Source organism: Pseudophryne corroboree, chromosome 6 (assembly GCF_028390025.1).
Source record: "Pseudophryne corroboree isolate aPseCor3 chromosome 6, aPseCor3.hap2, whole genome shotgun sequence".
NCBI lineage: Eukaryota > Metazoa > Chordata > Amphibia > Anura > Myobatrachidae > Pseudophryne > Pseudophryne corroboree.
Genome location: NC_086449.1, coordinates 530,663,737 through 530,686,949, shown reverse-complemented (window position 1 = coordinate 530,686,949; position 23,213 = coordinate 530,663,737). Strand labels below are relative to the sequence as shown.

The 23,213-nt window shown below is 44.0% G+C and overlaps 1 long non-coding RNA gene across 1 annotated transcript in view; it reads left to right on the top strand.

Annotated features, from left to right (window-relative positions):
* LOC134932821 (uncharacterized) overlaps window positions 1-23,213 on the top strand; it is an 89,701-nt gene that overhangs the window by 35,540 nt on the left and 30,948 nt on the right. Inside the window, exon 2 of the long non-coding RNA XR_010179497.1 lies at window positions 17,368-17,466. This is a non-coding gene — a long non-coding RNA (uncharacterized LOC134932821). The remainder of the gene's footprint in view (window positions 1-17,367; window positions 17,467-23,213) is intronic.

The window sequence follows — 23,213 nt, the reverse complement described above, 5'->3', positions numbered from 1 at the left end:
AAATATGGCAGTGTGCATAGAGACATTTTTCTGACTTCGACAGTCCACCCTTTGGCAGTCAATAATAACTGCCACAAAACGTTTAAGGAGAAAAATGTAAGTCAGGGGTTAATTGATTTCCATGGTGGGGTAAGGAAGAAGAGAGGAGTAGGTGTGAAAAGGGTATGACCTAGTGAGAGAGTAGAAGCATGTGTGTATGAGTCCATGTTTGGAGGGTCATGTGTCATCGTGCCGTACGTGTGGTAAATCAAGCTTCGAGGTATTGCGAAGTATACATTTGAATTCCTTCTTATCCCGTACTAAGGGTCTGTGGATGGGCTGTCAAACTCTACCGAGCTCATTTCGGCTATGGTTGTAACAAAATGGGGATGCACATTTTAGTTGATGATACATGAATGGGGGAGGTATGTGGTTGCTGATATCTGTGCCTGTATTCCCTGTCGACTATGTGTGTTATTACCTGAGGGTTGTAGAGATGAAGATAAAGAACACTTATGGAGAATGCAATGATATTCTATGTCAGGGAAATGTACATCTGTCGTTGAGGTTGTGTTCGGTATCTGTTGAGAGTCGTCTTCTTTGCGCTGTATTGCTCCTTAGGCATGAGCAAATAGCTTTGTCTGAGCCATCAGATTTACAAAAAATGTTGGGCTAGCGTGAGTTTAAAAGTACTAGGGAAACTGGGGATCCATGGCAAAGTTCATCAAGTGTCCATATCATAGGTTGTCAAAACTTCATCTTTGGTGCTTGTCTGTTGTCTGTATAGCGTCTCGTCAACTTCCACGTCCAAGGGGGTCTTTGCATCTTGGAGAAAAGCAGAAAAACAGGTGAAAGAAACGGACCGTATAATCGCATTTTTCATCACATTCTGGTTTCTATCATTGGGTCATAAATCAAATCCAGGTTAATTACAGTTTCCTCACTCCTCAAGCTCATCACTTTTGTACTTTGTTTGCAGCTCATTAAAGCCTGCCCGCATCTAAATATCAATCCAATTGATATAACGACACCCAAGATACATAGTAGAAACTTTCCAACATCCATTGTGACTCCTTGAGCCCATTCTCCCAAACCGGAGAACCAATTTCGCGGGTTCAACCATGACACCCAACCAGTCAGCTCATTATCTACAGCAGCAAGGGTGAGATTGTGTTTTCGACGAAATTCCCACTTCAATTGGAGAATATCGTCCATCTTTTGGTCTATGACCTCTACCGGATCCTCGGTGCTATTTGTGATATACGTGCAACACTTTATGCCGTACTGTGTTGCCAATGTAACACAATATCCGCCTGTTACTGCTGTAAGATAATTAAGAACCATCCTATGCTGAACTAGTTCTGTTTTGTAGGCTTGAAGTTCTCTTCCAGTGTATCTAAACGTGTCATCATACATTTCAGTGATATTATCTAACAAATTGGCGAGTGCGGAAATGTATCTATAATTCATCACTCCTCGAGCGGTACGAGTGAAATCTAACGCTACCAGAACCTGAATCCCGGTGGATTCATGGATAAGATCGGAGGCCGGATGCTCTAACCTTTCTGACAGTTGTCTTTTAACTCGGTGCTCGTAATGAGTGTGAGTATAAGGAGCTTGGGCACCACGGTGTATGTCCTTCATTTTGTCATGTGTAACAGTCATCACTTCAGGCAATACTTTTCCAATATAACACAATCCTTCAGAGTTTGGGGCAAGCCACTTGTACGCCTTTCTCCCGCATATGAAATATGCATCATCGGGGAGAACATATGGGACGGAGAAGGACATGACCATGTTACAAACCTTCCAGGTGAAATCTCCTGACCCTAATTCTTCCATCTGCCTAATGCACGTATCAGTTTGTATGATATGTGCACAGTATCCTGGTGATACCTCTCCAACTCTAGTAATCCTATTTCCTAAGGTATATCGATACCGGAAAGATTTTCCTCTACTGGCTATGTGGCGTACCAGCTCTGTATCTGTAGGCATTCTATCTGCTCTGTGTGAAAAGGTCATGGTAAGGTTGCTCCATGACACTTCCCAATTTCCCGGTTTTCTGGGATTGGAGATGTTAAAACATATGAGGGACCTATCCACATGGTATTGGTGGAGCTTCAAACTAGGAGGGCTGGAGATATTAAACCTCCGGTCCACCGGTCTCCCACCACTTAGCTCAAGTACCTCCCCTAACGTTAAAGGAAATGGTACTAGCCCTGATTTGCTGTGACCCTGAGGTACTTGAGAGCATACCCAACAATCTGTTTGGTTTAACACGTTACCCACTAGAGAGTGATAGTCACTCAATGGATGCCGGTCCATATGGATATTAAAACTGGATTGGCATTTCTTTGTTACAGAGCCTACAGATACAACTTTCTTTTTGAACTAACATTCCTTCACAGTTGTTTACAAATAACATGGTTGTTAGATCGTGCCCGGTACTCGCCTTTGCTTGGTGATTGGGTTGCTATTGGAAATTTACACCTCCGTCTCAGTCATCAGGACCTTTCTGGATCCTTTCTCGACCTCACTGGTACTCTCACCGAAACAGACTGCTCTGGTCAACATCATGGTTAACGGGAAAAATCCATATCACAGTCTCTTGGGGCAAGTCCATCTTACAGGAGGAGAAAAGAAGAAATTTGTAAATGGGGTATAAGAAAATCAGTTTGAGGGGGAGAGAACTCGTTACGATAATAAGTTCTCTCGTCTTGTTGTTCTTCTTGTTCTGCTGTCCTCTCAAAGGTGTTGTCTCTCAGTCTTCAAAAACGATCATTCTGGTGATGCAATATTCCTTCCTAACCGACGATCTTTCTGTAAGGAGCAAAAATCTGGCATTACCATTGGTCCAACTGAGGGGTGACATAGCATCTTTAAACCATGGAAACATGAGTGAGAAGAGAGAGAAAATAAAAAAAAACAAAAGAGATAGAGAACAATTCATGTGCATATATACATTACATAACTCGACAATAACCATCAATAAGAAAAGAGAAACAAAGCATTTTTAAACATTGTAAGAAAACATTGTTAGCATTAGAAAAACATTGTCAGACTTATTAGGCTGTCATATCTATGTGTCTACTGGTCTCCTTGAGCAGTCCCTCCCCACCAGCACCTGCATTACTCCACTGTCTGTATCTGGCCAGAAATACATTGTGGCGGAGGTCATGCTGGGGTTTGGTAGACTTCTGCAAGGACCAAGTGGGTATGCAATGTGTGAATTCTTACCACTACTAGTCAGAGATGGGGATAGAGAGAGGGAGAGAAAAACATTTTTCACAAATACATTTACAACTTTTCACCTGGTCATTCCTGTGTCTTTAGTGAATGACCTCCCACTTCATTAACCGTTACTTCAGGCTTGCCTCCATTCCTAATAATCACCTTTCCTGCCTATGTGATCCTTGATTATAATGGTGTGTATTGTAATTTTGCTCATTTCTTGGTCTAGGGGGTCTAACTTTATGTGGGTTATTACAGTTGCTAGCACAATGCCCTTCTCTTTTGCACAGATCACAAATCCTTAAGTTCCTCCATGTGCCAATGGCCTGGGGTTTTGGTTGATTTGATGCCTCCTCAAACGCTTGGATGCTCATCACCATCAACCGCTTTCCCTGTACCTACCTGATTCCTTGGATACCATGATTATGTCGTTGTCTAGGGAGTTGATATACCTTCTGTGAATCTTTGATCATACAGTTAGATCTTTCCTAGGATCTGGGTAATCAGACATGATTGATCTCAATTCTGTCCGGGACCAGGGATGGCGCATTGCACTGTCCTTGACGGGAATGGTTCCCTGATCGTCAGTCTTCCCATTGGGGACTGTGATCACCCTGACAGGACTAAACTCAATTACATCACCTTGTTTTGGTCTTATAATATGGGGTACATTTGTTTGTGCGTGATATAAAACATTGTACGTACCTGTGGACACGACCTCACCTGACCCTCCGTTAGGGGGTTTGATTATTGCCTTTACCAATTTGGTCGTGTCCACCTGGATGTCTTGTAGGATGGCTTCTGGAAGAGGTGCCGACATCGTTCTGGGCTCACTTTCTTGTTTGTATTCCTGAGGGAGGTTTGACATGGGGTGCAGCTTGCACAGGTTAATAGTTGTACATTCAACAGTATTACAATAATCATTGTTACATTTATTACACTTATTCTTATAATCTATATTACAGTTGCTAAGAGCGTTTTTATTGTTCACCCTTGTGTCTTTCTCTCCGCAATCAACCCCTCTCCTGATGCCACTGTCTCTCCTCTCAAGATAAGAGTCAGAAAAGTCAATAGACTCTTTTTGTAATTCACTTTCCTGTTGCCATAACTGTAAATATTCATAATGTTTATTTTGTCTCTTCGTTGGTTCAATGAGACTTATCCTCCTCCTTAAATTTTGTAACACTACTGGACTGAAGCTACCTATTCTTGGGAATTTGTCCCTGTCTTGTACAGTCATTCTCTCCCATTCATCACATAAAACCTCTGTGTGACTACCGTATTTTTCACACATTACATATCGTGCCGACCCAACTGGTCGGTTCTCTGAATCAACCCGAACCGAGGTTGATCGCCCCCTACCTGAACAAATGGCCCCCATAATCTGCAGGCGTTGCTTATTCCTCCTTGGATCTTTATCTCAAGGTTTTCAGCGAACCCTTACAAACAAACCAAGATGTCCTTGGGCAGGCCGGCGGTGGTGGTTTATCAAGTACCCCACTTACTTCTCGCCCACGTTGGCCTGTGCTGCAATCACTGTAACCAGAGCTGCTGTACCCAACCCAGGGCCCCTGTGAACCTTTATTTACTGGGGCGCGTTCCCCAGCAAGTATCGGTTGTTGGATAGTTCCTGAGTGACCAGCGAACTTCCCTTCCAAAAATAAAAAATTACACAAATCACGTCAGAATGTACAAATAGCGTTTGTGACCACTTTACTCTAATGGTATTAGGTCAGATTACTAACTACTGCACACAATTACGTGCGGTCCAATCGTTCAGTACACGAGCACTACTTGTCATGTACTGAAAGATCAATGGAATCGATGTTTCCGGCCGCGATTCCTTCAGCACTCTTTATCTAAGCGAAGCAGACGCTTATCCCGCCAGCACTATGAGACAATCTCCCACCCTTTGCTGGGGGATAATGTCTGCTGATCTACCTAGTGCAGATGTGAGAAGTATAGGACGAGTTCCCAATTGACAATACTAAATACTTTTGTCGTATAAACAACCCTTTATGAAGCTAAGAACACTGTACGCTGTTTGCTTAAGAAATACCGTATGGGTACGCTATCTGCGTAACGATCGCTAAGCCGTAGGCGAGACGCTCAAGCGTCACGTTCGCTCACGGCCCAGTGATCACAGGACACGTTATTGGTTATGTCTAGGGGAATGATTCGCTGTAGCGTAGCCTACGCTCGAGACCACGAGGAGGTCACCAGCGATGCAGACGCTCACAACACTATACCTTTATGTTAAAACCTTATACCAATGAAATACACTGAATACCTTAATGTGAGTACAGGGTGTAAGTGCAACCTTGTGTAACCTGACTAACTACAAAGCTGCTTGAGCGTCACCGACGCTCAAGTGAACACTTAACACTATAGAAAATACACAGATACTGGTTTAGGTTCCAAAGCCTATTAACTATGTATTATAACTAATATACTTGCAAAAAGGAATCACAGTACAAATGATACACTACAGTATAACATAAACCACCTAACCAGATAACTATACAGGAAACACACTACAATACAATACAGTTAAGTTTAAGGAGAAATAAGAGAAGATGAGAAGACAAGAGAGAGAGAGAGATTTGAGAGAGATTGGCTCACAATAACATTAAAAGACAATATGGTTGCAGCGAAGCTTACACATGTGAGGAACAATCGCTGCGCAGTTAATCAATGCTGAGAATCTTTGTTTAGAAAGTACTTGAGCTTACCCATGCTGCCTGTCCCTATATACACAACACCCAGCTACACAATCGTCCCTACAATGCCGCATGGGGCAGAAGCTAGACTCCATTTTATTCCAAAATGTCCAAGCCTCAAAACAATGCATATGTTCTGATTTTACAATTCCAAACAATCTAAATCACCTTTCACAATTTCAAGCAAACACAGTATCTCTATAACCAGAGCATATGAGTTATCACAAGACCAGACCACCAGGTACTCACAAGTATCAGCCTGCCATTGCTACCAGCACATATTCAAAAGTACTGCATGGTGGTATTTATGATTAACAAGATCCCAGCTACCATCACAGATTCCACAGGGCACCAACACTAACACCCAACAATCATCACAGCCAAGTTACAATATCCTATTTAAACCAGAAAGCAATATGTCTATATTTCCTTCTATAGCCATGTGATTCTATACTTAGCCTTTGGGAAGGAATTCTGTCCTGGGGATGTAGCCGCCATGCTGCTTGATGCTAGCTTAGTTCTGAGTGTCAGTCAGCCCTGTGATCTCCAGTGGGTATATCATACCTGCATTCCAGCTGTGGGGGTGTGTCAACCACAGGAAGTGTGTGTCCCTCCCAGCATGTGAGCCAGCTGCATCAGTGGCCTTGGTTATGTAACACAATGGGTGATGACCAACACATTCCTGTCTAGTGAGAAGCTATTGTTTGGCGAATACAAAACAGAATCCTGTCTGGGTTTTGTTCTATATTCATGATGTCCACTTTCAGTTGAGACAATGACATCTCAGCCCTCATTCTCCTGTATACAAATCCAGCCCCATTTGTAAACACAGGTGTTGGCCCTCCTTATTGAGTCTCAAAAGCTCAGTGTAATTAAAGGCTATTGTACTCCGTCTGCGGGAAAGATACTGATTTGGAGTACAATTGATCTTCAATTACTATTCCTGTGTTTACCTTATGCATGTGTAGATATGAGGCCCTCTTAACATGCAAACTATTGTTTGGGGGATCTCTGAGGTCAAAGAGACATTTGAGACCTACTGATGCCTGTCTCCAACTGTTCAGATGCATGACTAAGTAAGAACAAATAATAATAAATAAATGGACATAACTTCTTATGTCCATAACTATTCGCACGAGCGATTAATACGCTCCAAACCAACACCGGAATATTGCTAATTAAATACTCTTCCGATGGGTACCAAACACTGCTGTATGATTCCTGTTAGACCCTTCGTATGATGCAAAGAGGGATTCCTCAGCTCAGGGACATTCTATTTTAACCAAACTTTCAGAATCTATCCAAGGGACCATGATCTATAAACTACATTAATTGTGAACAGTTGTAACGAATGGGTCGCACGCTACGACTACGTAAACTCTACCGTAAATACGCATACCGCGCCTGCGAGTGCACGCTATTGCGGGTATGCGCCTCCACGGGAGAGCGCACGCATGCGCAGCCCGGACCAGTGTGCGGTGCAAATATGGCAGTGTGCATAGAGACATTTTTCTGACTTCGACAGATGGTTCTTCTACGAAGAAAAGGCGTATTAATTATCCCTTACTTGGACGATCTCCTGATAAGGGCAAAGTCCAGAGAACAGCTGGAAGTCGGTGTAGCGCTAACACAAGTAGTGCTTCAGCAACACGGGTGGATTCTAAATCTTCCAAAATCTCAATTGACCCCGACAACACATCTGCTGTTCCTGGGCATGATTCTGGACACGGTTCAGAAAAAGGTATTTCTCCCGGAAGAGAAAGCAAGGGAGTTATCCGAACTTGTCAAGAACCTCCTAAAACCAGGAACTGTGTCAGTACATCAATGCACAAGAGTCCTGGGAAAGATGGTGGCTTCGTACGAAGCGATTCCATTCGGCAGATTCCATGCACGAACATTTCGGTGGGATCTGCTGGACAAATGGTCCGGATCGCATCTGCACATGCATCAGCGGATAACACTGTCACCGAGAACAAGGTTGTCTCTCCTGTGGTGGTTGCAGACTGCCCATCTGTTAGTGGGCCGCAGATTCGGCATACAGGACTGGGTCCTGGTGACTACGGATGCCAGCCTACGAGGTTGGGGAGCAGTCACAAAGGGAAGAAACTTCCAGGGCGTGTGGTCAAACCTGGAGACGTCTCTTCACATAAATATACTGGAGCTAAGAGCGATCTACAATGCTCTAAGCCTGGCAAAATCGCTGCTTCAGGGTCAGCCGGTGTTGATCCAGTCCGACAACATCACGGCAGTCGCCCACGTAAACCGACAAGGCGGCACGAGAAGCAGGAGTGCAATGGCAGAAGCTGCAAGGATTCTGCGCTGGGCGGAGAATCATGTCGTAGCACTGTCAGCAGTGTTCATCCCGGGAGTGGACAACTGGGAAGCAGATTTCCTCAGCAGACACGACCTTCACCCGGGAGAGTGGGGACTTCATCCAGAAGTTTTCCACATGATTGTGAACCGTTGGGAAAAACCAAAGGTGGACATGATGGCGTCTCGCCTCAACAAAAAATTGGACAGGTATTGCGCCAGGTCAAGAGACCCTCAGGCAATAGCTGTGGACGCTCTGGTAACACCGTGGGTGTACCAGTCAGTGTATGTGTTCCCTCCTCTGCCTCTCATACCAAAGGTACTGAGAATTATACGGAAAAGAGGAGTAAGAACAATACTGGTAGCTCCGGACTGGCCAAGAAGAACTTGGTATCCGGAACTTCAAGAGATGCTCACGGAGGATCCGTGGCCTCTACCTCTAAGAAGGGATCTGCTTCAGCAGGGACCTTGTATGTTCCAAGACTTACCGCGGCTGCGTTTGACGGCATGGCGGTTGAACGCCGGATTCTAAAAGAGAAGGGCATTCCTGAGGAAGTTATTCCTACTTTAATTAAAGCCAGGAAAGAAGTGACCGCACAACATTATCACCGCATTTGGAGAAAATATGTTGCGTGGTGTGAGGCCAAGAAGGCTCCAACGGAAGAATTTCAATTGGGTCGATTCTTACATTTCCTGCAAGCAGGATTGTCTATGGGCCTCAAATTGGGGTCCATTAAAGTTCAAATTTCGGCCTAATCAATTTTCTTCCAGAAGGAATTGGCGTCAGTGCCTGAAGTACAAACTTTTGTCAAAGGTGTACTACATATACAACCCCCAATAGTGCCTCCAGTGGCACCGTGGGATTTGAACGTGGTTCTAAATTTTCTCAAATCTCATTGGTTTGAGCCTTTAAAATCGGTAGATTTAAAATACCTTACATGGAAGGTAACCATGCTGTTGGCCCTGGCTTCAGCCAGGAGAGTTTCGGAGTTGGCAGCTTTGTCATACAAAAGCCCATATCTGATATTCCATTCGGACAGGGCAGAATTGAGGACACGTCCTCAATTTCTCCCTAAGGTGGTTTCGGCATTTCACTTGAACCAGCCTATTGTGGTGCCTGCGGCTACTAGCGACTTGGAGGACTCCAAGTTACTGGACGTTGTCAGAGCATTAAAAATATATATTTCAAGGACAGCTGGAGTCAGAAAATCTGACTCGTTGTTTACATTGTATGCACCCAACAAGTTGGGTGCTCCTGCGTCTAAACAGACGATTGCACGTTGGATATGTAGTACAATCCAACTTGCACATTCTGTGGCAGGCCTGCCACAGCCTAAATCTGTAAAGGCCCATTCCACAAGGAAAGTGGGCTCATCCTGGGCGGCTGCCCGAGGAGTCTCGGCATTACAACTTTGCCGAGCAGCTACGTGGTCAGGGGAGAACACGTTTGTAAAATTTTACAAATTTGATACTCTGGCTAAAGAGGACCTGGAGTTCTCTCATTCGGTGCTGCAGAGTCATCCGCACTCTCCCGCCCGTTTGGGAGCTTTGGTATAATCCCCATGGTCCTGACGGAGTCCCAGCATCCACTAGGACGTTAGAGAAAATAAGAATTTACTTACCGATAATTCTATTTCTCATAGTCCGTAGTGGATGCTGGGCGCCCATCCCAAGTGCGGATTGTCTGCAATGCTTGTACATAGTTATTGTTACAAAAATCGGGTTATTACTGTTGTTGTGAGCCATCTGTTCAGAGGCTACTTCGTTTGTGTTATCATACTGTTAACTGGGTTCAGATCACAAGTTGTACGGTGTGATTGGTGTGGCTGGTATGAGTCTTACCCGGGATTCAAGATCCTTCCTTATTGTGTACGCTCGTCCGGGCACAGTACCTAACTGAGGCTTGGAGGAGGGTCATAGGGGGAGGAGCCAGTACGCACCATGTGACCTAAAAGCTTTTTTAGATGTGCCCTGTCTCCTGCGGAGCCCGCTATTCCCCATGGTCCTGACGGAGTCCCAGCATCCACTACGGACTATGAGAAATAGAATTATCGGTAAGTAAATTCTTATTTTTTTTTCTCTATGTTCTTATGTTCATGTGTTGATCTGTGATGACTCATTTTGATACAATAGGATGTCATCCGCTCCTTTACAGGGAATGGGTTGTCACCGGAGTAAACCCTCCCCAGTAGAAATTCACTTAATCCCTATTTAAAAAGATACCGTGGTATCCCCCCTGCTGCCTTGCAGACCACCCCCCCCCCATGTCCGCGTCTCTGGCCCTCCTTCTCTTGTCAATCTGGATGATTGACTATTGGCGCACTTCTGGCCACCTCCTGGCCTCGCCCCCACAACACCAGGCCCCCCTCCGACATGGATGGAGCCCATTAGTGGTGTTGTTTGTCGTGTCTTTAAGACTGCGACCTTTTTCGGATACCTGGTTGGCCGCAAGGCCTCCACCCCTGTTGTTCCTCTCCCCTAGCCTTCCCAGTTCCACTCATACCCCCCCTATACAGCTCAGCACTCCTTCGTTGGGACCCAGACCCCCCTTGAGCCGTAATCGGCTCTGGTACCCCCCATGACTCTTAACATTGTTTCACTAAATATCAACTGACTCAATTTCCCCCAAAAACGTACCATGGCCATTCAATTTTTCAAAAAACAGGGAGCTGATATAATTCTTTTACAAGAAACGCACTTTAAAACGGTACACCCCTCTCTGGCCTCGAGAGCTTACCCTCAGGTCTTCTATTCCACTACCCCCCAAAAGCGTAAAGGTACAGCCATTCTGCTCCGCGCCTCGCTCCATTACGCTATTGAGAGCTCCTTTTCAGACCCAGAGGGCCGCTTCAACATTGTAGTTTTGCAACTCGGGGACTCCTTTTTAACAGTAGCCTCGATTTACTCCCCTAATCTGGAGCAGGGTGCCTTCCTTAACGATTTCCGCCCCCAACTAGATAAACTAATGAAGGGACGTGTGGTTATTGGTGGAGACTTCAATGCCGTCCCTGACCTAGTATGGGACCGCACCCAATCTCGCACCCCCAGCCCACTGACAATCAGAGAATCTAGACGATTATCCGATTACATAATGTCCTCTGGGTACTACGACGCTTGGAGGGTATTGTACCCGGATGAACGCACGTACACACATTATTCAGTCCCTCATGACTTACACTCCAGAATAGATCTTTTTCTAGTAGACTCTTCCACTGTACAGGGCCTGATCAAAGCCTCAACCGCCCCAGTGGTGTGGTCAGATCACTTAGCAGTGTCCTTAACCATTGACTCCTCCCCTACGCCCCCCTCCACCTTCCGTTGGAGATTGAACTCCGCTCTCCTTCTGAAAAAAGATAACATAGTCCAGACTACTAAAGTCCTAAAAGAATTCTTCACTTTAAATACCACAGATGAGATTTCTCCTGCAATCATATGGGAAGCACATAAAGCCTCCATCCGAGGTCATTTTATATCCCTAGCTAAAGCACAAAAATTGGAGGACCGCTGGGCAGTTGCGGACCTTGAACGACAAATTGGGGAGCTAACGACTCAACATCAGCAAACCCCCAGACGCTCGATTTATAGCAAACTTCTGTCCCTCAAAGGCCAACTATATCAAATTTTGTCTGCCAAAGCTGCTAAGACCATGCGATGGTTACAACATAAAATCTATTCCAAGGGTGACAAAGCCGACTCCCTCTTGGCTTCCCGCCTACGCGCCCGCAAACAGAGGAACAGGATCCTTTCGCTAAAAGACCAACACCACAAGCTGACCTATGACCCTCAGAAAATAGCCCACTGTTTCAAGTTGTATTACCAATCCCTATATAACCTTCCCATCCCAGGCGACCCCGCTAGCTTGCAAGAACGCATAGACAACTTCCTCTCTTCCTGCCCCCTCCCGGCACTATCTAAGCAACAGATAGACTTACTCAATGAAGAGATCTCCATTGAGGAAGTGGACATCACAATCAAGTCATTGAGGAATGCCTCAGCTCCGGGTCCGGACGGACTACCGGCCTTATACTATAAGAAGTTTAGTGAAACACTAACCCCGGCCCTGACGGGACTTTTCAATGCGATCCTAGCTGGTACCCCCTTCGACAGCGCCACTACTAGAGCAGAAATAGTGGTCATACCTAAACCTGGCCGTGACCCCACAGATTGTGGCAGCTACCGCCCAATATCATTATTGAACTCTGATTTGAAACTATTTGCAAAAATATTGGCTAACCGTCTAGCGGGGATGATCGCTTCCTTGGTCCACCCGGATCAGGTTGGGTTTATTCCGGGCAGACAAGCCTTTGATAACATTAGACGAGCAGTCGATACCCTACACTTTGCCGACTCCTCGGGAATCCCCTCCCTGGTGATGGGACTGGACGCTGAGAAAGCGTTCGACCGCATTTCATGGTCATATATGGATCGCACCCTCCGACGCTTCGGTCTTTCGGGCCGTTACCTTACGGGCATAGCGTCCCTTTATGCCTCCCCGTCGGCTTGTGTCCTAGTGAATGGTCTACTATCCCCCCCATTCTCGATTGCGAATGGCACAAGACAGGGCTGTCCTTTGTCACCCTTGGTTTTTGCACTAATGATGGAACCACTGGCGTCAAGGATTCGCAGCTGCCCTTATATTACGGGAATCACTGTGGGCTCCTCTCAATTCAAGATCTCCCTATATGCAGACGATGTTTTGCTCACCCTCTCAAACCCGCATATCTCCCTCCCAAATCTTTTTAAAATTATACAGGAATTCGGCCTTATTTCCAACTTTAAAGTCAACGCTGCTAAGACAGAAGTGCTAGACTTCCACCTACAGGCCCCGTTGAAAGCTTCCCTCTGTAACAACTTTAAATTCGACTGGAAAAAATCACGTTTGAAATATCTAGGCGTATTCCTCACCAGACAATACTCCCAATTATATTCAGCCAACTACCCTGGGCTGATCCATGGCATTACTAGTGACCTCCAGAGATGGTCAGATCAGTTCATTTCATGGTCTAGACGAGCCAACGCCCTGAAAATGAACGTTCTGCCCCGCCTCCTATACCTCTTTCAGGCGCTCCCGGTCCGAATCCCCTCACAGGTGCTCTCGGCCTTGCAGAAGAAATTCTCTCACTTCCTATGGTCGGGCAAAAGACCCCGGGTTCGTCTCAAGACGCTCTATTGCAGGGCCAGGGAAGGTGGACTTGGAGTGCCCAACATTAAATTATATTATTACGGAGCTCAACTATCTCAAGCCGTCCTTTGGCACTCGCGCACATCTTCCCGTAGATGGGTTCAATTAGAATCCGAACTTGTGCGGATGCGCTCCATTTCCACCCTGCTCTGGATCCCTCGCTCACACAGCCCTCCGGAATACACTATTTCCCCGTCTGTGGCATTCACCATCACGCTATGGGACAGACTTACTAAGACCTTTGCTTTACTCTCCTCTCCTCCCGCTCTCACACCCCTGTGGGACAACCCACTGTTCGCCGGTGGACGGACCCCACGCTCTTTCCAACATTGGTGGGCACACGACCTATTGTTTATCAACGATATCGCCCTATCTCGCTCTTTCCCAGCCTTCTCTGAATTACAGAGTCGATATGGACTTCCGCTGCAATGTTTCTACCAATATCTGCAACTGCGTAGTTTTCACACTGCATCTCTCCAACCACATAGCCCTACACCCCGTTCTCCCTTAGAATCACTATGCTTCCTTCGCTCTCCCTCAAAGGGCCTATTATCCTCAATATATCGTCTTATGCTTTCTCATGACCTACCCACAATGGCCCCTCATGAAATAGCGTGGGAAACTGAATTACAGGACCACATTGGCCCAGATTCCTGGGAACAGATAAAACAGAATCTAGTTTCCTCAGCGACCTCTATCAGACATAGAGAGAATGCGTTTAAAATATATGTCCGCTGGTACCTGGTCCGGACATGACTGAGTAAAATATTCCCTTCCGCTTCGGATAGATGTTGGAGGAGCTGTGGATTAGAGGGTACCCTGCTCCACATTTTTTGGGACTGCCCCAAGATAGCACCGATATGGAGGGCCATCCGGAGATTGATTCTGCGAATCACCGGAGTAAACATGCCCTTTTCCCCATCCTTCTTCCTCTTCCCGAGGCCAATCCCGGGAACCCCAAAACCCTCACAAAAACTCATATGGCACATAGCGACCGCACTGAGATGTAGGATTGCCTTTCACTGGAAGTCACACACAGTCCCATCCACTGCGGCGGTGGTTGCGGCCGTTTGGGATACCTACCACATGGAGTTTCTCTCTAGCGTGATTGAGAGCAAGACAGTAGCTTTCACTGAGACTTGGTCCCCATGGATGACACACTTTAAATGCCCCCCCCGCCCCGTTGACATTTGGGTTTTGATATACTTGCTTATTTGATGTTTCACATATTAGCTGTGCTGTACCCCATTCCCTCCCCCCCTCCTCCCTCTTTCCTTCTGTCTTTCCCCTCCCCCACCCCCCTTTTCTTTACAATGTCTATTGTATGTTGACGAAAATGTCAATAAACAGTACTTTAAAAAAAAAAAAAAAAAACGGGTGATTGGATGGTCCTTTAAAATTTCTAGAATAATGTTTATCATTTTTATATACACACATATATGCATATACACATAAGGAAGGAAAATGGAGGAGAAAAATGGAGACGGAAATATATACATACCAAAAAAAGGAACAAAGGCCTTCATGGATATAAAACATCCATAGTCCATATATATAGGACCAACTTTTAATAGAGATGGATAATTGCTCCACCTAGATTAGTGGTAAAATATATTTTGAACACGAACATTTGGTTTTTGACACTTTTTCTAGCAAATTATAAATAAGATATAGGATCTAAATTCTTTTTCAATACCAATCTTAGATATTTTTTTTTTTTAATGTCGATATTTACTATGGAGATATAAAGATTAGCGGTAATAGGCATATTGAACACAAACACTTGCTTTTTTTGCATTAGCAATATATAAATGAAGTATAGGATTTAAACCCTTTTTTTTTTTTGTCTCCTTACATATGCCTTCCAGCCTTTGCTGAGTGGAACACATGCAGGAAATCAGTATCCACACACCTGATAGTTAGTTCATAGACACTTAAATTGTTTTTAAACACAATTCACTTTTTTCTTTCAAATTAAAATGATCATCTAAATCTAGGGATTATTCTAATCCTTTTAAGTGTGGAATTATGTTTAGAATAGGAGCAGTATCCAGGAAAAACTAATAATTAGAGCCACTAATTACAGGAAGTGAGACTTGCACTGAGATGAATAAATAGCAGTCTCAGTGCTGTGCCAGTTCATTTTGTATTTGGCTGTTACTTGTGTCTCTTTCCTGGTGGCTGCAGTAAGTATTTGGAATGCATTGTACTAGACTGTATTTGTCTAATATGTAAGACTTGTATGTTTAAATTGTAATCACTGATATTGTGATCTAAGTGAGCACCTGATTTTTTGTATTATGTATTAAAATTATGAATGGAATGAATATTAAATAGATATTATGAAAACGAGTTAGATATGATGCAACTATGTGGTATTGAAAGAAACACAATTGTAATGAGATTGGATACCATTATTAGTATTATATATGAAATTAGCTCTATGTCATAGAAATCGACACTGAGTGGTGCAGTTATTCACTATATGTAAATTTATTGAACACACCGTTTATTATTCATTTTTTGGAGTTTGTGATATAATTGCACTTTAAAGTATATGTAGCTGAAATGTTGTTAAATATTCTTTAGGGTTCAAATTTAACAGACCCTGCATACAAACTGAAAAGAGTCTGCAATCAGGTTCATTAACTAGCTGAATACCCTTAAAGGCGTATGCGTTTATGCTTGGTATGTATAAAATTATATGATAAGACCCCACACCTGATAGCACCCAGTAAAAATATGTCCGAATATTAAAATTATGGACTTCTAACCAATTAATAATATCCATAGGTTTTACCATCCTACAACCATTCTGGGTGAATTATCCATCTCTATTAAAAGTTGGTCCTATATATATGGACTATGGATGTTTTATATCCATGAAGGCCTTTGTTCCTTTTTTTGGTATGTATATATTTCCTTCTCCATTTTTCTCCTCCATTTTCCTTCCTTATGTGTATATGCATATATGTGTGTATATAAAAATTATCCTAGAAATTTTAAAGGACCATCCAATCACCCGTTTTATGTTTTAGTGGTACCATACAGAAACCCCTGATGAAGTCGTTCTGACAAAACGTGTTGGGTCGAATCCGTTACGGTCTCTTATCTAGTTCATCAGTACACCCTACAGAATATACACCTATAAGGGTGAGGGTGTTCTTTAAAGGCTTGAACAGAAAACCTATTGACTGTATATGGATGTATTTCTTTTAAGAATGTTTATATGAATGTATGGAACCTTTTATATGTAAAAAAAAAATGTTCATATGAATTTATGGAATTCTATATGTTTTTTTTTTTTTTTTAATAAAAACAAATTGGTATCATATCTAATTTAGGCCATTCTGGCCGTCTTTTTGTTCGGGTGTGTTCTCTGGTGTGAGGGTATACTTGCAGGTGATACCAGTTATAAGAATCCACACCGTGGAAGAACAGCTACTGGAAATACTAAAATCTGAGTGTTTTAAAGTTATACCAAGCGCAATTGGTTATTGTTTTGTTTGTTATTCTTTGAAAGTTCACTAACAGGGACTTTCTCCATATTGCTGCTGGTGGGTTGAGCGCGGGGTGGAAGACATTTTTTTTGTGTGTATATATATATATATATAATTATTTTTTCTTGCGTCCTAGAGGATGCTGGGGTTCACATTAGTACCATGGGGTATAGACGAGTACTTTGGGAGCCATGGGCACTTTAAGAGTTTACTAGTGTGGGCTGGCTCCTCCCTCTATGCCCCTCCTACCAGACTCAGTTTACAAAATGTGCCCGGTGGAGCCGGTCACAGCTAGGGGAGCTCTTAGGAGTTTCTCTGGTTTTATTGGTTTTTTAAATAGAGTTAGGCGCAGGGAGGCTGCTGGCAATAGCCTCCCTGCTCCGTGGGACTTAGGGGGGAGTGGGATCCAATCCTAGAGGTTAATGGCTCCTATCTCTGTTGACAGGACACTGAGCTCCTGAGGGTGATGATCGCAAGCCCACGAGACAACCGCTCACTCCCGCATCACTGCCGCCACCCCCTAACAGAGCCAGAAGATGGTGTGGTGAGTATGACGCCAGTGCCCCGGTAAGCGGGTCACCGGCGTGAAATGGCAGCATAAGGGTTGGAGCGCAGGGTTGGTGTATTAGACAAAGGGGGGGGGGGGGGGGATAGGGTTATTTTTCACTGTTTGATCTATATGGGTTGTTTAGTCAGTGCCAGGCAATTATCATAATAACTGCCTACTGGGGTGCTGTGTGTGCTGGCTCCTTATACTCTGTCTGTCTCTGTGGGGAAACTGTGTCTGCATTTTCCTGTGTGTGTGTGTGCGTGTGTGTGTGTGTGTGTGTGTGTGTGTGTGTGTTTATATATCTCACATTACCATGTCTAGGGACTCTGTGTCTTGTGCTGCAAAGTGTGTATCTTCTCCTGAAGAGTCTATTCCATGTACTCAGGAATGTAATGTTCTGTCCCAGGCTTCTGAATCCGAACCCCCATGGGTGGCTTCTATCCAGGGAATGATATCCCAGATTTCATCTAGGATAGCTCATAATGAGACTGAAACACAGGTTTTAAGAAAATCTGTAGAGGTTTTGTCGTATTCAGCTCCCACTGCCTCATCAAAAGCCCCTGGTATGTACCCTAAAAAGCGTGCTCTTGCCCAGATAATGCAAGTCGACACGGATACCGACTCTGATTCAGGTGATGGTGATATACTTGGGGGGAGGCTTCCCTTGCTAAGGGGGTGCAACTCATGATTGAGGCTATTAGGGATGTTTTACACATTACTGATAAGGTTCCTGAGCAGGTAGAGGAGGCTTATTTTACTGACAATAAGAAAGCCTCCCTTCCCTGCGTCTAAGGAATTAAACGCATTATTTGAGAAATCCTGGGAAAACCCGGAGAAAAAATTCCAGATTCCAAAGAGGGTTCTCATTGCTTTTCCTTTCCATGAGGAGGACAGGAAAAAGTGGGAAAACCCCCCTGTAATAGACGCTTCTGTATCTAGATTGTCTAAAAAGGTGGTTTTACCTGTCCCTGGTTCAACCGCGCTAAAAGAGGCGGCTGACCGCAAGATTGAGACTACACTCAAATCGTTATACACAGCTAATGGCTTAGCTTTAAGACCCACTATTGCTTGTGCATGGATTTTTAAGGCCATAGTAAAGTGGTCAGGCACTTTACTAGAGGAATTAGATTCCATGGATAGAAGTGATATTGAATTGTTTTTACGTCACATACAGGATTCTGCAGGTTTCATGGTGGAGGCCATGAAGGACCTTGGACATCTGAATGCGAGGGCTTCTTCATGGCTGTCTCGGCACGTAGGGGGCTCTGGCTGCGCCAATGGTCTGCGGATGCTGAATCCAAGTGTGGAGAATCTACCCTTCACAGGTCAGGCTCTGTTTGGGGAAGCGTTAGATGCGTGGATCTCCTCTGCAACTGCGGGTAAGTCCACTTTTCTTCCCTCTGCACCACCTACGACTAGGAAATCCTATTCTACGTCTACAATGCAGTCCTTTCGGACCGCAAAAGTTAAAAGATCCAAAGCCCCTTCCACTTTCTTTAGAGGAGGTCAGGGGAAATCCAAGAAACCTGCACCAACAGGTTCCCAAGAACAGAAAGCCGTTTCTGCTTCCTCAAAATCCTCGGCATGACGATGGACCTCCCAGCATATAGATCGGGCAGGTGGGAGCAAGACTAAGAAATTTCAGTCATGTCTGGGCGTCCTCGTGCCTGGATCCCTGGGTACAGGATATTGTCACCCAGGGGTACAGACTGCAGTTTCAAGAACTCAACTCACAGATTCTTCAAATCGGGCTTACCAGATTCGCTGACAGAAAGTGCTATCCTACAGGAAGCCATTAAAAAATTGCTAAGGTCAAATGTCATTGTTCCAGTTCCACCTCCCTTAACAAACAAAGGTTATTACTCAAACCTGTTTGTGGTACCGATACCGGATGGTTCGGTCAGGCCAATATTGAACCTAAAATCATTGAACCCTTATTTGAGGGAATTAAAATTCAAGATGGAGTCTCTGAGAGCGGTGATCTCAGGTCTGGAGGAGGGGGAATTTCTGGTATCCCTAGATATCAAGGATGCGAACCTTCACATTCCGATCTATTATTTAAAGTGGAAAACCACCCAAATTCCCAGCGCAAGTGTAATCAGTATAAAGCACGATCAGATAACCATCAGCTACAAATAATTGGAGCTAATGCAAAAGCTCCAAGGGAAAAAACAACAATAAAATATAATATTATTGCGCTTGATGTTCTGATAATACAGGTTGAGTATCCCATATCCAAATATTCCGAAATACGGAATATTCCGAAATACGGACTTTTTTGAGTGAGAGTGAGACCTTTGTTTTTTGATGGCTCAATGTACACAAACTTTGTTTAATACACAAAGTTATTAAAAATATTGTATTAAATGACCTTCAGGCTGTGTGTATAAGGTGTATATGAAACATAAATGAATTGTGTGAATGTAGACACACTTTGTTTAATGCACAAAGTTATAAAAAATAATGGCTAAAATGACCTTCAGGCTGTGTGTATAAGGTGTATATGTAACATAAATGCATTCTGTGCTTAGATTTAGGTCCCATCACCATGATATCTCATTATGGTATGCAATTATTCCAAAATACGGAAAAATCCCATATCCAAAATACCTCTGGTCCCAAGCATTTTGGATAAGGGAGACTCAACCTGTAGATATTAAATATATACCTTTAATTCATATAATTGTGTGAATTCATATAGTGAATACACGAGAGACTTGCTTATAAAAATATAACAATTTTTACTATATTAAGCTTACGGTAGTATACTTTAAATACTTTTCTCTTACGCCTTAGAGGATGCTGGGGTCCACATTAGTACCATGGGGTATAGACGGGTCCACTAGGAGCCATTGGCACTTTAAGAGTTTGAGAGTGTGGGCTGGCTCCTCCCTCTATGACCCTCCTACCAGACTCAGTTTAGAAAATGTGCCCGGAGGAGGCAGTCACAGCTAGGGGAGCTCTACCGAGCTTCTTTAGTAAAAGTTTTTATTTTAGAGTTTTTTTATTTTACAGGGAGGTTGCTGGCAACAGCCTCCCTGCGTCGTGGGACTAAGGGGGGGGAGTAGTGTTCGCCCTGCGGGGTCTGAGCCACTATCTCCGCTGACGGGACACTGAGCTCCTGAGGGGATCGAACGTTCGCCGCCACAGGGGATCACTCACCCCAGCAGCATGCCGCCACCCCCTTACAGAGCCAGAAGATCAGTAGCGATTTAGTCACCGGCCCCCCTGGCAAGCGACAGGGTATGGAGCGCAGTACTAACTGCGCTCCGGGGTTCAGCGGTACATAGTGCGGCGCTGTGAGGGGTGCCCTGAGCCAGCGCCTACACCTTACACTGGTCACACAGCCTGTCGGGGTCCCGGGATCTCTGCCAGCAATAATCCTTAGGCCAGTATAATCCTATGACGAGCAAGAAGACAGCGCCATTAAGGGGGCGGAGCTTCTCAGAGCGGACCCAGCAGCGTTCAGCGCCATTTTCCTTCATGCAGAAATGCTGTCGGTGATGTGCAGTCCCTCCAGAGCAACTCCAGCTATCTCTCACGGTACCAGGGGGTTGTAGAAGGGAGTGTGGGGGGCGGGAGGCTGTGTAAAGACTGTAACCTATTAAGGTACACAGTCAGCGCTGGTTGAGGTCTCCCTATACCATTGAAAGCGCTGTGTGAGGGTTTGCTCCAATCTCTGTGTCTCTCTTGCCATTCTTGGGGGTGAAACTCTGTCTGTACTCACCTGTGTGTGTGTGTGTGGAGTGTCTGTGGTCTTCATTAGCTATGTCCAGGGACTCTGTGTCATATACTGCAGAGGATATTTCCTCTCAGGATGATCCCATTCTATGTAATCAGGATTGCACTGTTTTACCACAGATACCAGCAAGGGAGCCTGAATGGTTATCCTCTATCAGATCCATGATTTCTCGGGTTTCTACTAGGGTTGCACAGAATGAATCTGCAACTCATGTTTTATAGAACTCTATGGCAGTTTGGTCTGGTTCTGTTACCACAGGGCCTCCCTCAGGAGTTTCCCATAAACGTGCTCTTGCACAGATCATGCAGGATGATACCGACTCTGACACGGCAGACGGTGATGGGGTTGTGCTTAGGGGGCCGCATCTCTTGCTAAAAGGGTGCAGTTGATGATAGAGGCTATAAGGGATGTGTTGAATATTACGAATCAAGGTTTATCCTGCACCAGACTAAATATAATTAATTGATTAAGTAGTGATCACCAACTAAACAAAGTAAAATTAGGCCCCAATGGGTAACTGTTCTTGTGTTGGAGGTGCTCCCAGGAATAATGTAACAGATACAAATTAATTTGGTGGGTGTAGAAAAAACCCACACCTCACCAAAAGAAAAGCAATTCCTTTGTTTGGAGCACTCTTTTTTTATGATATGTATGAATTCGTGGATAATTTATTTTGATTAAAACATAACTTTTATTATTCAGTACTTGACTAAAAAATGAAAGGGGTATATTATGAATATCATTTGGTGAATCCCCTTATAAACAGTGGTAAAAATCTATAAATGGGAGCAAATACTGTCGTCTTGAAATTATGTATTTTGCTCAAAGAATAGTAAAAAGGCAATGATAGTAATCTATCAAACTTTTAACAAGCAGCAGTAGTGATATTATTTTAAACACATTTAATCAGACAACTCATTAGTGTTTAGTATTGAAACTTAGATATCTCATATAAAATCCAAACCAATAATGTGTCTGGATTATAACAGGCGGTATGAATAGTGCTAAATACCTTCTTAGGATTGGCTTCTCCCCACACCTCAATAAGCACTTGTGCATTAAAGATTGGTACCTCTTCCATGGAAATCAATCAGAAATACTGTACATGTCTTTGTTTACTGAATAAAGAATACATGGTTGCGATTTGACTATGCTGGGCACATCATCTGCATTTTTAGTTCATATGTATCCTTTTTGTGTGTTCTTAAGCATGATCCTGACACATTAGTAATTTGTATCCAATTGTGTGTGTAACAGATGCAGGTGCCTAGGCAGCCACCTTTTAATTTGGACCAATTTCTAGTCACCATTCAGCAAACCACGTAAACCAATCAACACATGAGCATGTTTAGATAAAGGTATCAATATACATTACAGATCCTATACATCTAGGCAACTGTCTGTATTCCGGAATCACATTGATGCATATAGGGTTGAATGACAAAGATTATGTTGTAATATAACATGGACAGTGAAGAGAACAAAAATTGGACAATGAAGAAAACAAATGTAGACACTCTAGTAAACAAATCCCATCTGCTGTCTGACCTCATCCATGAGCGGAGGAAAGATGAGAGTAGGACCGTCGACTGTGCCGTGCAAGCGAAAAAGAAAGGAACACTGGCTAGGGACCCCGTCGTGGTGTTAGATGGGCCCTGGTGCTTATAAGGCCTTGCAGGGTCTAAATGCGCCACTAGGACCTGAGCCAGAGTCCGAAATAAAAAAGGAAAACAGAAAAAAAGGGATCAAATTAAATTGATTTGATGATGCTATCAATTTGTATAATATGAGAGATGAGATCAATATATCGCTCTGTGGGTAGTCCCTGGCATATACTCCCCAGGGCAAAAAAAGAGAAAGGAAAAGTGTGGAACACACATATAATAATGCCACCTTAACCTTAGAGAAAGATTTTAATTTGTACTGCAATTGCCCACACCAAAATTACTCTTAATAGATAATGTTGCTATAGAGAATGATTATAGTGTATATCTTTGTG